This window comes from Drosophila nasuta, chromosome X (genome assembly GCF_023558535.2).
Source record: "Drosophila nasuta strain 15112-1781.00 chromosome X, ASM2355853v1, whole genome shotgun sequence".
Classification (NCBI taxonomy): domain Eukaryota; kingdom Metazoa; phylum Arthropoda; class Insecta; order Diptera; family Drosophilidae; genus Drosophila; species Drosophila nasuta.
This window is the reverse complement of record NC_083459.1, coordinates 1,670,172-1,684,070: the sequence shown is the minus strand read 5'-3', so window position 1 is coordinate 1,684,070 and position 13,899 is coordinate 1,670,172.

The window sequence follows — 13,899 nt, the reverse complement described above, 5'->3', positions numbered from 1 at the left end:
AAAGGCAGAGCGCAGACCGCGATCGAGGCGTCATCCCTCAGCGAGGGGCCACATCTTAGGGTGCCTCACCCTCTCCCTCTCCTTCTACCTCTGTCTTATTAACCTCCTGCTAGGAGCATTCAAAATTTGCCAGCTGTGCTCAATAGAAGATACAAATTCTGGAAAATTGCTTACGCAGCATTACGTAGACAATAATCTAAGCCCAAGATTATGATATTATTAAGGAATTTTTTACTTAAACTAATGATGGTCGACTACAGAGAATCAAATTAAATAAAAAGTTGCATAAATCAATCACGATTTAATATCAAACACAACTAACAAGAAAAAACAAAATATGAAAATATATTGTTGAAGAATCCGTAAAAATAGATAAGCATACAACATGAAAGTTTAATAATTCAATTAAAATACTAGATATAATTATTTACACAAATCTATTTAGCTCACAAAAGTAATACAAATAAATAAATGTAAAGCAAGATTTTACCATTTGTTTTGCATTACTTAAATAATAAATTTAAACTAATGGAAAATTAAAAAGCTATAAAATTAGAAGTACATGTAAAAAAACAAAAGAAAGAAAGCTAGAGTCGAATGTGATCGGCAAAAGTGTGCTCAATAATAACAAAACAATGCGTAAATATATTTAAAATACACTAAATTTATATACTGAAAACTACTAAACTACACATACAATAATTTTTAAAATATACTGAAAATTACTTAAGTATACCAAAGGCTATTTTTGGGATATTATCCATGCAAGAATTTGCAAAATATACCAAACTAATATACTGAAACTACTAATATATACCAACGACTATATATGGTATATTATTATTATTTGTTTTACATGCAAGAATTACAAATAAATTTAAGACAATAAAAAAAAATTAAAATTAAATTCACATATGAAATAAATGTTGTATAATTCTATTTAAATACAAGAAATTAATCATAGTCATAGCTAATACGTAAAGAAATAATTAGGAAATTATATATTATAAAAGATTATGTCAAATAGATTTAGACTAAAACATGCTATTAACAATCATTCCATTCCATTGCAATAACCTCTCTGTTAAGCTGATTAACGAAACCTTAGCTGATCAATAAAAGACAGCAACACCCACCATCATCGTCATGAGATGAAGAGCATCAAGAGGTCACCTGAACGTGACCCCACGCAGATCGAATGACCACCAGCAGCTAGTTGTTTGTGCCATTAATCTGGCAATTAGTCAACTTTGATTAGCCCCTGACAAAACACAGGCGCAATGCGAGAGCGTTTGAGTATAAATATCAATTTGATCTGTCAAATATTGACACATCAAACCCTAAACAAACCAATGACAGGCAACAAGACCCTGACCCTGCACCATTCTCCCCCCTCTCGACCATTTAGCGGCAATTTATGAGCAACAAAACACCAAAAAAAAATGCCTAGAAAATGGGAGAAATAATAAATGAAAACAAAAAAGCAACAAAAAAAGGGATGCTGTGGTTGTTGTTGTTGCTGTTGCTGCTGTTGTTGTTGTTGAGATCATTTCAAGGGTCCTTGACTTTGTGCCGGCAATGAGCCAATTGAGTGATGCTGCCATCCTCTGAGAGCAATTATGTGTTATGTGTTATTATATCATGTGATATAATGTCGAAAATGTAGTTTTTTACACCAAAAAACGTGAACGAGAGCAACAGCGAGAGGCATTAGATCATGCTTAGGGTTTGCTTCGGTTTCCCTTTCCCGGTTTAGGGGATGCTGAACGAATCCTGGCGCAAAAGGTTCAAAGTGCGTGTGAAAATGAGGATATTTGTTGTAGTTCCTGTTGTTCCTGTTACGGATGCTGGCAAAACTTTTGCGGTGTTTTTAAGGTGTGAAGCCGATGATTATGAGGGACAAAAGGATGCTGCTTACACAAAACGAGAACAGTAGCTGGACAATTACTTGTTTCCCCGAGTCCATCATGCCGTGTAATGCGATAAAGGCGCCAAACTTGATACCCGATTCACAATTATCCACATGATCTTCCATTGTTCGGTGAGTTATTCTCTTGTTTTTTTTTGGGTCAAAAGGTGCCGTTTTGTGCCCGGGTTTCTGTCTGTGTCCCAGGGGCCAATTAGTCAAGTGGTTAATGAGTTGAGTCCAAATCGGATAAGGATGAATCAGACGCAGACGCTGAGGCAGACGCATAGAGCACAGCTGACTGAACGATAACTGTACGACGCTTCGTGTTTGTGCATTTTCCATTTGCAATTTTCCAAATCGAATTCAAAATCGACATCAACTCAACTAAAAAATGGGAAGGGTTAAGGGGCTTAAAGGGTTGTCAAGCCGAGGATCTGCGGCTGCTGCAGTTGCAAAAATCGATGTAAAAAATGCGAATGCGAATTTACAGCAGGCAAATTTATTTTTCATCTGCAACAACAGCCCAAAAGGGGGTTGTTGGGCGGAAAAACAATGGAAAGCGCAGCAGCATTGCAAAATGTTTTTAAAATAATTCAATGACAGCGATGTCATTGCAAATGCTCATTACACTTGGCGAAAAAGTCGAGGCTGTTTAGAAAAACAAAATTTACAAAATAAAATTCCATCTTTTATTTAGAAACATATTTGAAAAAGGCAAATGAAATAAAATTTTTAAATTTTGCTTTGATAAATTCCATTTGAGATGAATATTCTGTCTGTTGTCTCCGATAATAGTAGAGCTTAACTTTATTATTTTATAGGAATCAGAATCAGAATTTGGGTTCTTTATTGTTTTTATAGAAGCTCTTCTTTTTAGCATTTGCCTTTTATTTTGACTACAATTTTCTTGTATACTTTTAGAGATTGCTCAGCACATCTTATTCAGTTTCAAAGTAAACTGAAACAAAAATTAGGAGAATCAAAATGTATATTTTATTCAAAAAAAAATTTTGAAATAAACAAATAAAACTTAATTGAGATGGAAATATTGTCTGTAGTCTCTGATAATAATCAAATATAAAACATTGATTTCATTATTTAATAGAAATCGGAATCTGAATTTCTTATTGTTTTTGATATACTTAACTTCTAAGCTTTTGTCTTATAATTTGTCTACAATTTTCTACCTCTAGCACTTGCTTAGCACATATTTTCTATCTTTAAAGCAAGCAGAAAAAAAACATTCCATATTCAATTTACGAAAAAGATAAAAATTTCCAAAACTCAATTTGATGCATCGCAATTCAGATGGAATTGTTTTCGATAATAATTAAATATAAAACATTGATTTCATTATTTAATGGAAATCGGAATCTGAATTTCTAATTGTTTTTGATGAGCTTTTGTGCTTAGTAATACAATTGTTCTTCGTCTACGATTTTCATTTATATTTCCAGCACTTCTGGCAGATATTTTCCGTCTGTTTCATCTCGAAGTTCTTCTCCATCACGATTCGTTTTGCCATCGACTCGTTTGAATATTCAATTTGGCATCGTTTAAAGTTGTGTTGTGGCAAGTATATGAATCGAATTGAGTTCGATTTCGATTCGTTTCGTTTCGTTTCGATTGCGAGTGTGCGTTGGCCAGGTGTTGCTTTGATGTTGCAAAATCCGCTGAGGTCCGCCCCTGTCCCCCACTCCCCGATGCCCCTGCCCCTACCCCAGTGACTGTCCCTTGCCACACGGCAACGGCAACAGCAACAGCAACAGACATACACACATACATGCTGTTGCCACATGCGGGCTTTGCATTTGCATGGCCTCCTTTTTTCCAGCATAGCATAATTTCAAATTGCGAGCAAATTTTCCCGCTCAACAGCGCGCACTCACACACACACACACGTGGATCTGGCATAGTTTTTCCACACGGAAAGGATTATTTATTTATTACGAAAATTTTCGTCATTCGATGCGCGGCTGGCGCGTGGAAAGCTGCAACACAAAAAAAAAGGTGGAAAGGTAGACGACTCGACCAGGATAACAAACTGGAGGAGGAGAGGCAAGCCAGAAGGCAGGCAGGCAGGCAGAGAGACAGGACGCGTCCAGGCAGCCGCAAATGTCGAATTATTCAAATGATGATTCAACCCCCTCCTCGTGAACCCCTCTCACACTCGCTCGCTGTGGCATGTGATATGCAAAAAAAGAAAAAAAAATGAAAAAAGAAATGAAAGAGGAAAAAGAGTTTGAACGGAGGAGGAATACGCACAGGACAACATGGCTCACGGGACGCAGGACACGGGACACGGGACACACGCCAAAGAGAGATACAACGACGCGGCGTCGATTTTGTGTGCACTTTTTTTTTCGTGCTCTCTCCATGTGAAGAGTATTCCATACCACGCTCGTAGCTAGCGGCAATCTGGCGGCACTCACACACACACACACACACACACACACATGCAGACATCCTTTGTTGTTGTTGTTGCTGTTTGGTCCTTTGTAGTTTGCATGTCCCGTTTCGTCATATGAGATCGCGAGCGCTTACAAATTTTTCATATAATTTGAAAATAAAAGGTAAACGCACAGACAGGACAACACAGGAACAGGACTTGCCTATAGGCCTACTCCACACACACACACACACATGTAAGAGTGAGTACTTTGTGTGTGTGTGTCTGTGTTTGATAAAAAAGTCGCATTTAAGGACATCTGCGTGTTTTCCCTATACACAATATGCAAACCTTCCACTGATTCTTCTTCTCTTGTATTCCAACTGAAGTGGCCTCTCTCTCTCTCTTTTTCTCGTTCTATCTCGCTCTATCGCTCACTCTTTTTAGCGACCACATTTGAATTCATTTAATTTACACCTTGTCCGCGCAGCTCGGTAATATTATATAGTAGCATTGTGTGTACAGAAAGAATTATGCTGGTTGCTTGGTTGGTTGGCAACATCTGCTTCGTGAGCTCATCCTCATACCGATTGCGATCCCAATCCAGATCCTTGTGATCCTTGTGACCACTTGACAGTTGGCTGCGACAGCAGCATATGCATGCTGGTTACATCTCAGTTGCCGAGTGATTTATCAACCACTCAAGCTCAGTGTCTAGGTGAGAAAACTATCAGATGACACTCAATTAACTTGACAATTTTATTATATTCTAAGCCAGAGATACTATCAACCAGCCACATTTGAGGCTTTTGATATTTTCTTTAAATTATTTTGATAATTATATATATATATATATATATATATATATATATATATATATATATATATATATATATATATATATATATATATATATATATATATATATATATATATATATATATATATATATATATATATATATATATATATTATATATATATATATATATATATTATTATTATTATATATATATTATTATATATTATATATATATTATTATATTATTATTATTATTATTATTATTATTATTATTATTACTATTAGTATTATTATTATTATTATTATTATTATTATTATTATTATATTATTATTTATTATTATTATTATTATTATTATTTTTATTATTATTATTATTAATATTATTATTACTTATAAAAATACAACACTTATGAAAAAACGCGCTCAAATTATGTTAGTTTAAGTGAATGATTTCCTAGTAATACTTATTAGAATTGAGGGTGCTTAACATATTTTGTTTACACTCAATATTAAATATATATATTCATTTTTTTCCCATATGAAGTAAATGAAGTGGATTGAACAACAAACAAACTGAATTGTGCATATTTGATTAAGGAGTAGAAATGTGAACATTATCGAATCTTTCTTCGTACTCTCTTTGCGAATTTCTGACCACATCATTTGTCTCTTTGTGCATTCCAGCGGGATTCTTGCTGTGCCCAACTATGTGGAGTCTATACATAAGTTCTGAGTACATTTACTATTTATTCTATGTACATATGTATGTACATATGTGGCAAGTCCAGAGCACAAGATGGACCCAAGCTGATGGCAATAGCCAAGCTAAATCTCATTGCCCATTCTCCATGCCAATTCCCCACTCCTCATTCCGAATTCGAATTCGCAATTCAAAGGCAGAAACGCAAACGAAGACGAAGACGAAGGCGGCAACCCACAATGAAAACTTTGCATAAATGTCCGCAAACATGTGTCCTTGTACCCACTGTGTGGCGACTGCCAACTGCCAACTGCCGATTGCCGGAGTATCGCAGTCTCAGTCTCAAGTAACCAGTTCCCCAATTGGGGCGGAGAAAGTCCTTGTGCCATTCTCTCATTGGCATCGTCAGCAGGAGGAGGAGAGGGAGAAGGAGACGACGGCGGCGACTTTATAAAAATGTTTGCCTTTCTGTTTGTTTGTTTGTCTATGTGTCGATTTGTTTGTTTGTTTGTTTGTTTGCCCGACTGCGTTTTGTGTCGTAAATTTAATGGACAACAGCAACAACAAGAACAACAACAGCAACAGCAGAAATCGAAAAGGAATCGAATCGAATTGAATGGCAAATGGGAGCCATGCATAAAAAATTGTCAAAGCCAGCCAAGGGTTAACTTCGATTAGCCCGAAATGTTGTCATGGCCTGTGGTCGCACATATGTGCGGGTGCCCAACAGCACAGGGGATAACACAAGGGGCAGACCGAGGAGGGTGTGTATCTGTGTGTGTGCGTGTGTGTTTGTGTGTGTGTGTGGTCATAAGGCCAAAGCACAAATAATAACAGTCACGCGTCGAGGAAAAAAGCAGCAAACGCGGCAAAAATAAATAATAAAATAAACATGAAAAAAAGAAAAACAAATAAAGTTTCCGATGCGATATATGACACTGCCTGATGCCCTATAAAATATATAAGTCGTAAACATTAATAAATAATTTAACTAAAAGTTGTGGTTAACAATCAAATTTGCAGCTTCACCAAAAATTGTGATTGCCTTTCTCCGTATGAGTTTGTCCTATATTTGAAACTAATTGTCAATCAATTCAAATACAATTATATTTCCTATTCATTGGTTTACTCAATAATATTTACTATTTATTCGATTTTTTGATTTCTCTAATTTTTCATTCTGAGCAATCAATTTTATTTTAGTGATTTAGTTTGAATACTTAATCAAAAATGTGTGCAATGTATAATATAAATACACAATGAGATAATAAGAAATTCAAAAAGTTTAATAATAATCAAGAATACACAATGGACTAATAAGATAGCAAAAGAAATTAAGATTTATCTAGGATTTTAATGATATCTTTAGTTTACACGATGCGCATTTCGTTCTTTTGTTATGTATTCATTTTAAAACATTTTGTTTCATAACAAAAATGACCCAACAATAAATGAAATTTGTAGATAAATGTGAATAATGAAATTAAGATTAATAGTAAAAAGTTAAGAAATATCAAGTATTTTTTTTCTTATTCAAGATTAGCGTTTTTGTCTTCTTACTTACTCATTTTTAGCATTTCTTATTATATTTAAAGAATATTATTATTCAAGTACCAATGAAGTTTTAACAAATTTGATATCTTTACAGATGAAACTGCACTTTATCGTTGTCAAAGCTGTTGAAGAAGTGATGATGCCCACAGGCGAGAGTGTGTGGCAAAAGCAAAAGCAGCAACACAACCAAAAAAGGACAAAGGACGATACCCAAAAAAAAAAAAAAATGGCAAAACATGCGAATGAATATGAGAGCGACGAGGCATTGGGTTCGATTGGGTTTGGAGTCGCTACTGGAGCAAAGCAGCGCAAAGCTTAGGCTTGAGGCTGGGGAGTTTTTGGGATGGCTTTAGTTGGGTTGCGATGTGGGTTTGGTATTGGTCTCGGGTATTGGACTCGTTTGGCGGACAGCGGACCAAATAGGGCCATTGATCAAAATTGTTACAATAATGGCGAAAAATCAACCCCGTGTACAAACCGAACGCCCACCAAGTGCCGCAGTTGACCGGGCGGGTGAGTGAGAGAGGGAGGGATGTGATGTGGCATGTGGCATGTGGCATACGACACAAGGCACAAGGCACACAGCAAAGGCAAAGGCAAAGGCAAAGGCAAATACTACGAGCATCGCCATTGCTGCTGTCGTGTCCGTCGTGTGGCAAACGGACACGGGCCACAGCTCACGGCAACATAGCAAAGGGATGGGAGAAAGGCAAGGAGCAGAAGAAGGAAGAAGGGGGAGTGTCGCACTGTTGGACTGTTGGACCGTCGGTCGAGCGAAAGCCCAATGTCTGCGTCTGCGTCTGCCATTGAAAGCCCTTTGATGGCAATGGCGGCGTTGGTGGTGGTCGAGGGGGCAGGAGGCAGGGGAGAGAGGAGAGGGGAGAGGGTAACTGGGCTCGAGAGTTGTGTTCTAGTTGCTGCGTTTTGGCTTGAGGATTGGCCTCGCAAGGTAGCAAATGTTGCTACGAATGTCCAAAAGGACCAAACACCGCCAGCGACTTGTGTATGTGTCCTATGTTTAAATGGGCGTACGTGTGTGTATGAGTGTGTGTGTTTCACATGCTCTCGCATCGTAATGGCCACAGATGTTGTTATGGCAAAAGTTCGTACGTGAGGGTCGAGCCGAGAACGACATCCTTTGGCTTTGGCTTTGCTTCGCGTCCTTTTTGCCAGCTAGCCGTTCGCTTGTTGTTGCTGTTGCTATTGCTGTTGCTGTTACTGTTGTTGGCCGTTGGTCCTGGGTCGTTTGTACATATTGCATCAAAGAAAAGTTGTGCTGTGAAAAATAAAGCATGAAAGACCTGCACAAGGACACACACACAGACGACCACACGCAGTCGCAATGCAAATAATAATAAAAACTGGGCTGACAAAATCGTTTCCTTGACTATGCCAGAGACGCCATGGACAACGCACAAGGATCTGACTGTCACACACACGTACACACACTCATACACATATACAAACACAAGTCTGTTTCACTGTGTGTGTGTATGCGTTGGGTATTTGGGCATAAGCATGCACACAATACTCTCAATCCCCCACGTGCAGAGCCCCAACTTCAGCCCCCCTTCCCTTTACCTCCCATCCCTCCCGTCCCTTTCCCCACCTTTGTCTCTGGCTCCGACTGCGTTGCCTCAGCTTCAGTTCCAGCTCAGACATTGGCGTTTATCAAGTCAAGACGCGGAAATTGGCTGCCATTTCGATCTGCCTCACAGAATCCTTTCGCTGACACACACACACACACACACACACACACACACACTCTGGCACACCCAAAGCGGAGCAGGATAATGTTGTTTAAGCATAACTGATAGCCTTGGTCAGAGTTTTGGTCATAGCAGCCAGCCAACATTAGAGTCGATGCCGAATAATATGCCCCATCAATTGAGATCATTTGCTTAAGCAGCGCTTTAAGAGCTGCGAGCTCAAAAATAAGTTCAATAAACCAAAGGGATTTATTTTACAGTTTAATTAAAGTTTCATACGTTCTTTTTTTTGTTATTTATTCGATAAGAGATTGCATCGAGATGTGCTGTTAAGGTACCGATTAAATCACATATAGAATACTTAAAATTTCTTTATTTTGGCACAATTTCAAGAACAATTAGAGAACTGCGATTGCATTTTTATAATAATTGTAATAAAGTTACTCTGTTCGATTGCAGTTTTCTGGTTACTATTCAGGGTCGAGTTTCAATCTTTCTTGAGGGCTGATGCTCAATCAAACTCAACGTCCAAGTGCTGCTCCAAACCCGCAAATTTCATTGAGGCGCAAAAACCGCAATCTCCAACCCAAAAGCACCGCAACACAACACACATCAGAGGGAGTAACAGGGGGTGTGTGTGTAGTTGGAGGGATCTGTGGAAAAATATTAGTTCTGTCAAAATAAATTTCTTTGAGTAATGTAATCCCATTTTGCGGTCTTGACACACATACGCATGCGATTCTTTAAAAAATTTTTAGCCACCAGGAAGTAACTCGACCGCACAGCAGCCCCCGCCCCGCTCCCAAGGAGGCCACCCTAGACAGTGCCACGCCTATTCATTCTTCACATTTGCCCAGCGTCTGACATCGTTTCATTTTTTCGCTTTTCGGTCACATATCGCATCAAGCTGAATATGAATGCGATAAATCTGCTCGTGATTGTTTTTGCCGTCGACGTCGACGTCGCCATCGTCGTCGTCGTCGCACATGTTGCGAGCAGAGACCAGAGAGCAGAGAAAGAGAGCTCAACCCCCCAGCCAAGGGCGCAGGCTGGTCTATCGTCTCTGGTCTACGACAAGGTGTCCAAACGCTGTTTTGCTTCGTGGAGTGCGTAAAAAATGCCAACGGAATTCGCTAATCCAGCCAAGAAGACGTCGAGATGACGAAGTTGGGTGCATAAATGAAGGGAAAGGGGGGAAAAGGGGAGAATGGGAAATTGGGTAGTTGCGCATTTCAGTTTCCCTTTATTACACTATATTCGCTGGGCTAGGCTCGATTACGGACACATGTATGCCGCTTTTTTTTTGGCTTGGGCTTGGGTTTGGGCTTGGGTTTGGCATGTAAACGCAATACACAAGCCTATGACCAGGTGGCTGTGGATGGGCAATAATGGGGGGGTTGAGGGTTGGAGTTGGGGATTTGTCGCTGGTCTTCTGGCTGCGCTGACTGCTGCTGTGACTGCTGATGATGACAATGTGTTCTGACAGCTTTGTGGCTGTGATTGCAAAAAATGAGAGACGATGACGAGAAAAGAACAAGAAATTGCAAATTTTTTGACACACACGCTGTGTGTGCGTTGAGTATAGTACAACAACAACAACAGCAATCGTGTAATGTAATATAGTCAAAGTCGTAGTCTGAGTCGGTTTCACTCCGAACGTGTCGATGCCAACAACGTTGATGCGTGTGCGTGCAATGGCCCTTGTGCAAAGCGAGGCGGGGAGGAGGAGTAGGGAAGTGTGTGTGTGTGTGTCACCGTGCCAAAGCTGGCTAAAGTTGAGTTGTGATTCGAGAACAAACATTGATGAGGCCAAATTTCTGTGATTCGTCATCTAAATAGGTTTTATTCCAGCACTGTGATGCGTGTAAGTGTAATACGCACACTACAAACGACCAACGACCCAACCACCCACCCACCCATTCACAATACACAAAACACTCATGTGAAATTACAACGCATTACATGCACACACACTTTCACACTGCAATTTCACGCAGCTGGCACATAAAATTAGTTCAAATACAAATTTTAAATCTGCAAAGAATTCAGCGGACTCAAAATTTATGGAAAAGTGGCCCAGCTCTTGAAATAAATATACGGTAAAGGAATATTTTTTTTTGGTAGTACACTCTACATACACAACAAAACTACAAAATCCGACTTTATATTTAATTAAGTAAAATATTTAATTAAGTAAAGAACAAATAAGAAAGCTACAGTTGAGTGTGGACTGTGAGATGCCCGCTATCCATTTTAAGTAAAAGCAAAATATTACGGTAATATTCTCAAAATATACCTAAACAATATATCACGAGATACTAAAATACATGTCAAATTTTATATTTGGTATATACATTTGGTACTACATTCAAGTGCAAAATATACCAGATTGTCAGCCAAAGCATAAACATGGAAAGTTGGCGTTTTTGCTGATACAAAAGTATTTCTTTAATAACTTCGACAATTTGTATATTATTATTATATATATTTTATTATATTATATTATTATATATTATTGTGTATAGTATACCAAAATTCATGACTCTAGCTTTTAAATTACCCTAGCTATTCGATTTGCGGGGCGGAAGTGGGCATGGCAAAAATTTTAAACAAACTTGGTCTGCGTGCCAACATTAGAAATGCTGTCGACAAAAACTTATAGCTCTATCTCTTATAGTCTCTGAGATCCAGTGTTTCTTACGGACAGACGGACCAACGGCCATGGCTAGATCGGCTCGGCTGATGACAGTGATAAAAAATAACTATACTTTATAGGGTAGGAGATGCATCCTTCTACCTGTAACATACATTTTCTTGCCGACAAAACGTTCCCAATGTTAAAGTAAATACTTAAAAATAAAAAATAAAACTAAATAAATAAATACAATAAAAAAATTCTACCTCTATCTCTTATTTAATATAATACCCTTCTACCCATAGTGGTTATAAAAAATGAAAGCCAGATGAGCTAAGCAATTACATCTGTACAATTGTGAGCCGAAGTACCGCAAGCATAGAAATAATTCAAAATACAAATTAAATCAGCCGTAATCAAGTAAGGTAATCTCGGTTGAGTGTTTGACTATACACATATACCCAATGCTATGCTTGGTATATCGATATACTATTGCACTGAACCTGATTCTCAACCACAGCCACTAAAACCTGATTGCAGCAGCCGCTATTTGCAATATGAAATTATCTCTTAAATAAGTTACAAAATTTTATAACAAAATCTGATCGTAACCAAAATTCTGTAGTCATTATTGAATATAAAAATCGTGACTATAGCTTAGAGCCGATAACGGCCGTAGCAAAAATCTGAAATATACACTGATCTAACATGTGCTCATATATTAGTCTCTTATGTGATCTAGTTGTTCATTCGGACGGATGTACAGACAGACAAACGGACGGACATTGCGAACGTTGCTTTTGGGGTCGGAGTGCCTCCTTCTGTCTATTATAAGCATTTGATGGAAACGCAAAAATATAATACCCTCATACGTTATGGTTACGTGTATCATATATTTAAGCATTAAAATAATTTGTTTAAATATTTGCTAAAATATTAAATGAACCAAACTGACACGAAATACTGGAAAAACTTTTATTTTTTCATAAATTTCATGATTATTTCTCGCAAAGACATACATACGAGATGTCACCAACTTAAAATTTGCACGTTATCCTATATTTATAAGAAATTCGCGCCTAGTTAGGGAAGACTTTAATTCGAACATCTTGCAAAAGTGTCAGCTCACGAAAGCATAAATACTTATCCAGACATTATTATATTTCCCCCGTTAAAATCGAATCTTTACTACTTTCACAAATTTAGTGGGAAAAGTATTACAAACACAGACGCAAAATGTTTGTTTTTAATATATTGATAAATTTAAATGTGCCACTTCTTAACGCGATAAATTGCCATGCTCAGCTGACAAAAAATGAGTGCAAAGACGATAAGAGCTATCGACATAAACAGCTGTGACTTTGAATTGTGAAGCCATCTTAGTTCTCGAGATTTTTCTTCGAAACTCGAAATCAGCTGAATGCTTTGGGTTCAAGTCCCTGCTTGTAACATTTTTCGTTAATATTGATTGTCAGTGAACTCAACATTTGCACTGCTTGACATATTCGAATATGTGTCTTGGTCAAAAACCCACCCTTGCAACTGAACGAAGAAACTCAACGAACAAAAAAGTCCTGGCTAAAATCAACCCCAAAAAATGTCCGTTTCTTTCAAAACGACGACGGTCTATAAAGAAAAGCCAGACTGAGTGCATCATTTCAAATTATTTTTAACAGTAAATTAATAATTCTTGTCATCACACAATCACTGAAAATAAATTAAAAATAAACTTTTAAGAAACTACGCAAACAATACAAATTATATTTTTTAAGTAGTGTTTTTTAGCTGAAATCTGAGTAACGATTAAGAAATTCTTATCCATGAATATTCCATTGACTACGAATCGAAATTTTGATGACGGAAATTTTATTGAAAGTTGATCGATGCATTTGGAGTATTGAAGAGAAATGGATCGCTTGATATGACTTTACTAGCATACTTTTCAGCCACATTCTTTTAAACTTGGAATTGCGTTGCATCCTTTTCGTTTAAATTAAAGTTATTGAGGAAGAGGTCAGACTTTATAGCCGCGTCGAATATATCCATGTTTATCTTCGTCTTCCATTCTGATCTCGTCCGAGAATATTCGCCAGCCGCAATCGTACCATTGCCTAATAAAATGATAACGTAGCTCCGCCTGGCACTCGACGCACAAAAAAAAAAAGTCTGCATGATAACAGCTGGATATTCAGTCTCGATGTT